This window comes from Mandrillus leucophaeus, unplaced genomic scaffold (assembly GCF_000951045.1).
Source record: "Mandrillus leucophaeus isolate KB7577 unplaced genomic scaffold, Mleu.le_1.0 Scaffold475, whole genome shotgun sequence".
Lineage (NCBI taxonomy): Eukaryota > Metazoa > Chordata > Mammalia > Primates > Cercopithecidae > Mandrillus > Mandrillus leucophaeus.
Genome location: NW_012105087.1, coordinates 1,289,081 through 1,296,100, shown reverse-complemented (window position 1 = coordinate 1,296,100; position 7,020 = coordinate 1,289,081). Strand labels below are relative to the sequence as shown.

The following is a 7,020-nucleotide window of genomic DNA, read 5'->3' as shown; positions in this document are numbered from 1 at the left end:
TGGTGCAAACATCTTAGAGACCTGAGGAAAAGAACAGCCTGTTGGGGCATATGTGTGGCAGCATGGCCCTGTAAGAACAATGGTTCCAATGGAGACCATGTGGCACGTTCTGTTCAGTTCCCAGCCAGAGAGCAGCAACTCTGCTTCTTTCTTTTCCAATCAGTAATCTCTAAGGCAAATGATTGGGGATGAAATGATTTACAAATAGCTTTAAATATTTATTTCTAATAAAAAGAATCATAGGTAAAGTAAATCATTCACAAGCTTCAAGCCTTTATTATAGTCAATAAATTGCTTGCAACACACCTCTCCCAAACATCAATGTGTTGCCACATAAAGATGAGAACCCCTGGTTAGCGAATAAATGTTTCCAAATATATGTTTTGTATGAATTTAATCAAATTTCTTTAGACAATTATTTTGTCTGCACCTATTGTTGCACTGTAATGTGTAATAGTGGAAATATATCCCTGTGCTTTCTCCTGAAAAATTATTCCTTTCTGTCCTGCTTGTCAAAAATAGAATACTAATACTTTGCATTTTGTATTATGCCATGAAGATTTTTTCACTTATATTATCTCACTTAAATAACTCAGACATTCCTTAGGTTCTGGAGTAGATAATTTCTAAAGTAAATTCTACTCTAATTCTATAAGTTGTACTGTCGAAATGTATACACACAGAAAATTTGTTAATATATGTCATTACATAAATGTTACCAAAATGGTAATAAAAATGTGCACAATATACAGTATGTTACTAAGGGGTAGGTATATCCTGACATTGGGCAGTTTTTCTTAATCGTGATGATAAATAAATAAATTACGTACCACTGAGCCTCACTGAAAGGCTTTGATTTCTGGCTTTGGGGGTGGGGCTTGTGCTCCCAACACTGCTATGGGAAAGAAAACTCTTCGATACAGCTGGCTGTTGAACTCCATGCAACATGAAGGGACCTGCCATTCCAGGAGCTGCCAACAGCGTAGTCATTGCCTAACGCAGGAACCAAAAATCCTCTTTGATCACTCTATGATTCCTTCTTCTAGTATGGCCATGTATAAATGCCTGTGGACTGTCTTTTGGGGAGTATCCATCTAATCTCTCTCTAAGCAAATGTTCTGGGACTCCTCCAAGTACAAACACAACTCAAGGGCAACAGCTTGATTAGAAAGTGTAGAAATGAAGAGCAATTAGTTCTCTCTTGGATTCATTAAGGTTGTGGCTATCATCTTTTCCCAGCACGCAATGAAGAGATCAGCTTTCTGTCTCTTTGGAGACACTGTGAATAGAGTTTGGTACTGGATTTGTTGTCAGGAGTTGTGGTGGCTAAAGCCTGAAAGACAGCCTTGTCCTCCTCCTAGTTAGTGAGTGAAGGCATATGCATGGATGTGGGTTTATTTGATTGGGTTTTACAGTACATGAGGGAGTGTTTTCTGTTTGTTCTGGTGGCCATGGCCATGGGCTTTGCTTGGACCTAGCCTCTTCATGCCACATGCCTCACTGGAGGGACGTGTATCTGGAGCCACAGTAGTGCAACCTGTCTGCTGTCTCAGCTTCAAGCGGCTCCTAGTTAGGGCTGCCCCCTGCATGCAGTGCTTCCCTTCTTTCCTGCTGGCACCACTTAGACCTTTGTGGCCCCTGATTTCTGGTCCTGCCATTGCTCATAACCTGGTGATGGCACTGCTTGTTGTGGAGTTCTGAAGGGGAAAATGGCAGAGCCATCAAATAGTTCTGTAGGGCCCACATGTGGAGAAGGTATAAGTCTGAAAATCTTGCAGTTATTTTCCTGCACTGAATTAAGATAAAAACATTAGACAGTGTTAAGTCACTAAAGCTCAAAAATCCCCTAGCAACGGGTTTTTCCATGTGCGAAGAAGTAGCACAGAAATGGAGATTATTAAAACCCTTAGGGTCATTAGCCTTCAGGGAAATGTAAATCAAAATCGCATTTGACATAGGGCTTCATATATGCCAGGATGCTTATAATAAAAGGCAGACATAACAATAAGTGTTGGTGAGGATGTAGAGAAATTAGAAACTCCATTCACTGTTCTTAGTGCCACTGCTTTGAAAACAGTCTGGAAGTTCTTTAAAAAGTTAAACATAGATTTACCATATGATCCAACACTTCCTTTCCTAGCTATACACCCAGGATATATAAAAATATTTGTCTACCAAAAATTTGTACATAAATTTTCATAGGAGCATTATTCATAAAAAGTTAAAATAACCAAAATGTCTATCCAGTGATAAATGGGTTAATAAAATGTGGTGTATCTATATGATGGAAATTATTTAGCAATAGGAAGGACCGCAGTACTGATACATGCTGTCATATTGATGAAACTTGAAAACATTATCTCAAGTGAGAGACGCTAGACATACCAGGCACATATTATATGATTTCCTTTATATGAAACATCCAGAATAGCAACATCCAAAACCATAGAAACAGGTTAGTGGTTGTTTAGAGCTACAAAACTGGGGGCAAATAGGGAGTGACTGCTAGTTTTTGGGAGTGCATGATTAAGATGTTCCAAAATATCAGTGGATTAGAGAACAGAAAGCATGCAACATCACAGTGTGTTAAGTGCTCAACACAGGTATAGCTGTTTGTCCTGGTGGGATGGGCATCAGAGTTGTCAAAAGATGCCACGTGGAGTGAGCACAATTATAATTGAAACTAGAATGTTCATGTTTTTCTCTAATCCAGAATGGGATCTAGTTGCTGACCTCACTAGAGAATCTGTGTTTTCCTGTCAACCTCCTCACTGCACTCTTGACCTCCTTGTTTCTCAGGCTGTAGGCGATGGAGTTCAACGCTGGGGTCACAACACAGAAAAGCACAGAGACCAGGATGTCTATGTCCAGGGAGCACCCTTCTCTGGGCCTGTCATAGTTGAAGTGGTGTGTTGCAAAGAAGACCACCACCATGGTGATGTGGGAGGCACAGGTAGAGCAGGCCTTCCTCCTGCCCTGAGCAGAGGGAATCCTAATGATGGTAGACATGATGAATATGTAGGACATTGCTATAAACAGGGAGGGACTCCGGCCGGTGGTGGCCCTTACCACGTGGAGCACAGACTCACTGACACAGATGTCTGAGCACGAGAGCTCCAGGAGCAATGGGATGACACACAGAAAGTGGCTGATTGGGTTGGGTTTACACAGAATGAATGTGGCTGTCAGTGCTGTGTGTGTCCCAGAATTGACCAGCCCACACATCCAAAACCCAGTTACCAAACAAACAGACCTTTCTACTCATTTGGAGCTTATATTGAAGAGGATGACAAATGTCCACACAGTGGTCATAAGCCATGGCAGCCAGCAAGACACCCTCAGTGCTGGCTCATGATGCAAGGAAGAAGATCTGGGAAAAGCAGCCCTCATAGGAGTTGATCTTCTTCTCCTGGAAGAAGTTCACCAGCATGACCGGGATGGTGGTAGACCTGTAGCAGATATCCAGAAAACTCAGGTTGCTGAGGAGATGAGACAGTGGAGTGTGGAGGGCTAACTCTGGTGGCCACCACTATGGGCATGTTCTCCCACAGAGTGTCAGGTAAATGACCAGAAGGCCCAGGAAGAACAAGCCTTGTAGGTTGGAGAGATTGGAAAATACCCAGAAGATGAATTTGGTGACATATGTTTGATCGCTCATTTCAACTGCTGTCACAGCTACAAAACAAAGAAAAAAGAAACCTTAGTGAGAATATACTGAGAACAACCTCAAATGGGTTTGTAAATGTTCATGGCCATGTCAAATAATGTTGGACATAGATCAGCCTGGGTAGGGATGACATGTAGGGTTGACCTCAGGGAACCAACACTACACACTACACACGTCAGCTCATTTTTTCTTTTTATTATTTTTAATGTTTATGGTTTTGGGGGTACAGGTGGTTTTGGTTACATAGATGAGTTCTTTAGCAGTGAATTCTGAGATTTTAGAGCACCCATCACCTGAGCAGTGTACACTGTACCCAGTGTGTAGTCCTTCATCCCTTACCACTTCCCAACCTCTCCACTGAGTCCCCAGTGTCCACTATATTACTCTGTATGTTTTTGCATCCTCATGGCTTAGCTCACACTTATAAATGAAAACATACAGTATTTGGTTTTCCATTCTCAAGTTACTTCACTTAGAATAATAGCCTGCGCTCCATCCAAGTTGCTTCAAAAGACGTTAGTTTATTCCTTTTTATGGCTGAGTAGTATTTCATGCTGTATATATACCACATTTTCTTTATCCACTCGTTGGTTGATGGGCACTTAGGTTGGTTCCATATCTTTGCAGTTGTGAATTGTGCTGCTATAAACATGCATGTTCATGTGTCTGTTTCATATAATGACTTCTTTTTCTTTGATAAATACTCATAGTGGGATTGCTGGATCGAATGGTAGATCTACTTTTAGTACTTTAAGGAATCTCCATCTGTTTTCCATAGTGGTTGTAGTAATTTACATTCCCATCAGCAGTGTAAGTATTCCCTTTTCACCACATCCACTCCAACAGCTATTGTTTTTCGACTTTTTCATTATGGTCATTCTTGCAGGGGTAAAGTGGTATCTCATTGAGGTTTTAATTTGCATTTCCCTGATGATTAGTGATGTTGTCAGCTAATTTTTTTTTTTTTCGCCATCTTGCTCTGTCGCCAGGCTGGAGTGCAGTGGCGCAATCTTGGCTCACTGCAACCTGCACCTCCCGGGTTCAAGCGATTCCTGCCTCAGCCTCTTGAGTAGCTGGGACTACAGGCACGTGCCACCATGCCTGACTAATTTTTGTATTTTTAGTAGAGATGAGGCTTCACCATGTTGGCCAGGATGGTCTTGATCTCCTGACCTTGTGATCTGCCCACCTCGGCCTCCCAAAGTGCTGGGATTACAGGCATGAGCCACTGCGCCTGGCAAGTAATAAAACAAATTTCATTACAAAAATTTAAGAACGTGCAGAAGCTATAAATAATTTAATCATCTGCAGAATCAGTCAGCACTACCTTTCAGTGTATTTCATTGTAGTTTTTTTCATTTTACATACATCTTGATTGCTGTAGCTTTAAAATATTAACAGTTTTTCCAAATTGGAAAAGAAGAACTGAAACTACCTCTCTATAAGTATGGCATGATCATATATAGAGAAAATATCAAACAATCTTCTGGAAAACTACTAGTGCTAATAAGCAAATTCAGCAAAGTTGCTCACACCACAATCAGTTGCGTGTTTGTATACTAGCAATGGCAATTCAAAAAGGAAATTAAGACGTTAATTCTACTTACAGTATATCTAAAAGAATTAAGTAGTTAGAATAAATCTTACTAAGGAGATGAAGAACTTGTACACTGAAAACTACAAAACATTGTTGAAATAAATTAAAGAAAAACCTAAATGAAATATATGTTACGTTCATTGATAGAAAGACTTAACATTGTTAAGATATCAATACTACCCAAAGTGATCTACAGATTCAATGAAATCCATATCATATTCCAGCAGCCATTTTCACAGAAATGTAAAAGCCCATCCTCAAATTTTATGGAATTGCAAGGGACCCTGGATAGCCAAAATAACCTTGAAAAGGAAGAATAAAGTTGGAGGATTCATACTTCCTGGCTTTGAAACTTACTATAATGATACACTAAACTGAAACAGTATGGTACTGTAATAAGAACAGTCATAGACTGATGGGATAGACCAGAGAGCTCAGAAATCAACCTCCACATATATGGTTAATTGATTTTCAGACTTGCATGTCAAGTCTATTCAGTGGGGGAAAGAACAGTTTTTCCAGAAAATGGTCCTAAGAAAACTATATATCCACATGCAAAAGAATGAAGTGGGGCCCTTAACTTACACTGTAAACAAAATTAACTCAAAATTGATCAAAGACCTAAACATAAGAGCTAAAGCTATAAAAGTCTCAGAAAAAAATTGGGGACAATCTTCTTGTCATTGGATTTGGATTTGGATTATTATTTCATAGAAATAACACCAAAAGTACAGACAACAAAAGAAAAAGTAGGTAACATTTACTTCGTTGAAATTAAGAAAGTGTCATCCAAAGGATGCCATCAATAAAGTAAAAAGGCAATCTGTAGAATGGAAGAAAATATCTGCAAATCAGAAATCTAGTAATGCATTAATATTCATAATATAAGGAACTCCTACAACTCAACAACAATTATAAAAAACCAACCAATTCAAACGTGGACACAGGACTTGAATAGACATTTCTCCAAAGAAGATACACAAATAAGGGCATGAAAAGATGCTCAACACCATTAGTCATTAGGAAAATGCAAATAAACACTACAATGAGATACCAGTTTTTACTTACTGAAATGGCTATAATAAAGAAAATGGAAAATAACAAATGTTGGCGACAACGTGGAGAAATTTTAACCCTCATGAATTGCTGGTGTTAATATAAGATGGTGCAACTGCTTTAGAAAACATTTTGACAGTTCCTCAAAAAGTTAAACATAGAACTACCATATGATCCAGCAATTCTGCTCGTAGGAATACATCTGAAAGAATTGAAAGCAGGTACTCAAACAGATATTTGTACATCCAAGTTCATAGCATCCTTGTTCACAATTGCCAGAAATAACCCCAGTGTCCATCAGCAGATACAAAATGTGGTATATATACAACAAATTGTTATTTAGCCATAAAAAGGAATGAAATTTTGATGTATACTACAACATGGATAGACCTGGAAGACATTATGCTAAGTAAAATAAGCCAGATGTGGAAAGATATATATTGTATTGGTACTCCACTTATATGAAATACCTAGAACACGCAAGTTAATGGAGACAGAAAATAGAATAGAGGTTACCAGGGGCTTCAAGGTGAGTTGAAATGGGGAGTTACCGTTTAATAGGTACAGAGTTTATGTTGAGGATGACGAAAGAGTTTTGGTTATAGATAACAGTGATGGTTATACAATATTGTGAATGTATTTCATGCCATAAAATTGTATACTTATAAATGGTCAACTAATAAATATATATATTTTACCA

The 7,020-nt window shown here is 38.9% G+C and overlaps 1 pseudogene; it reads right to left on the bottom strand.

Moving 5' to 3' along the window:
• Positions 1 to 1,621: 1,621 nt before the first annotated feature.
• LOC105550307 overlaps positions 1,622 to 7,020 on the bottom strand; it is a 16,843-nt pseudogene continuing 11,444 nt past the window's right edge.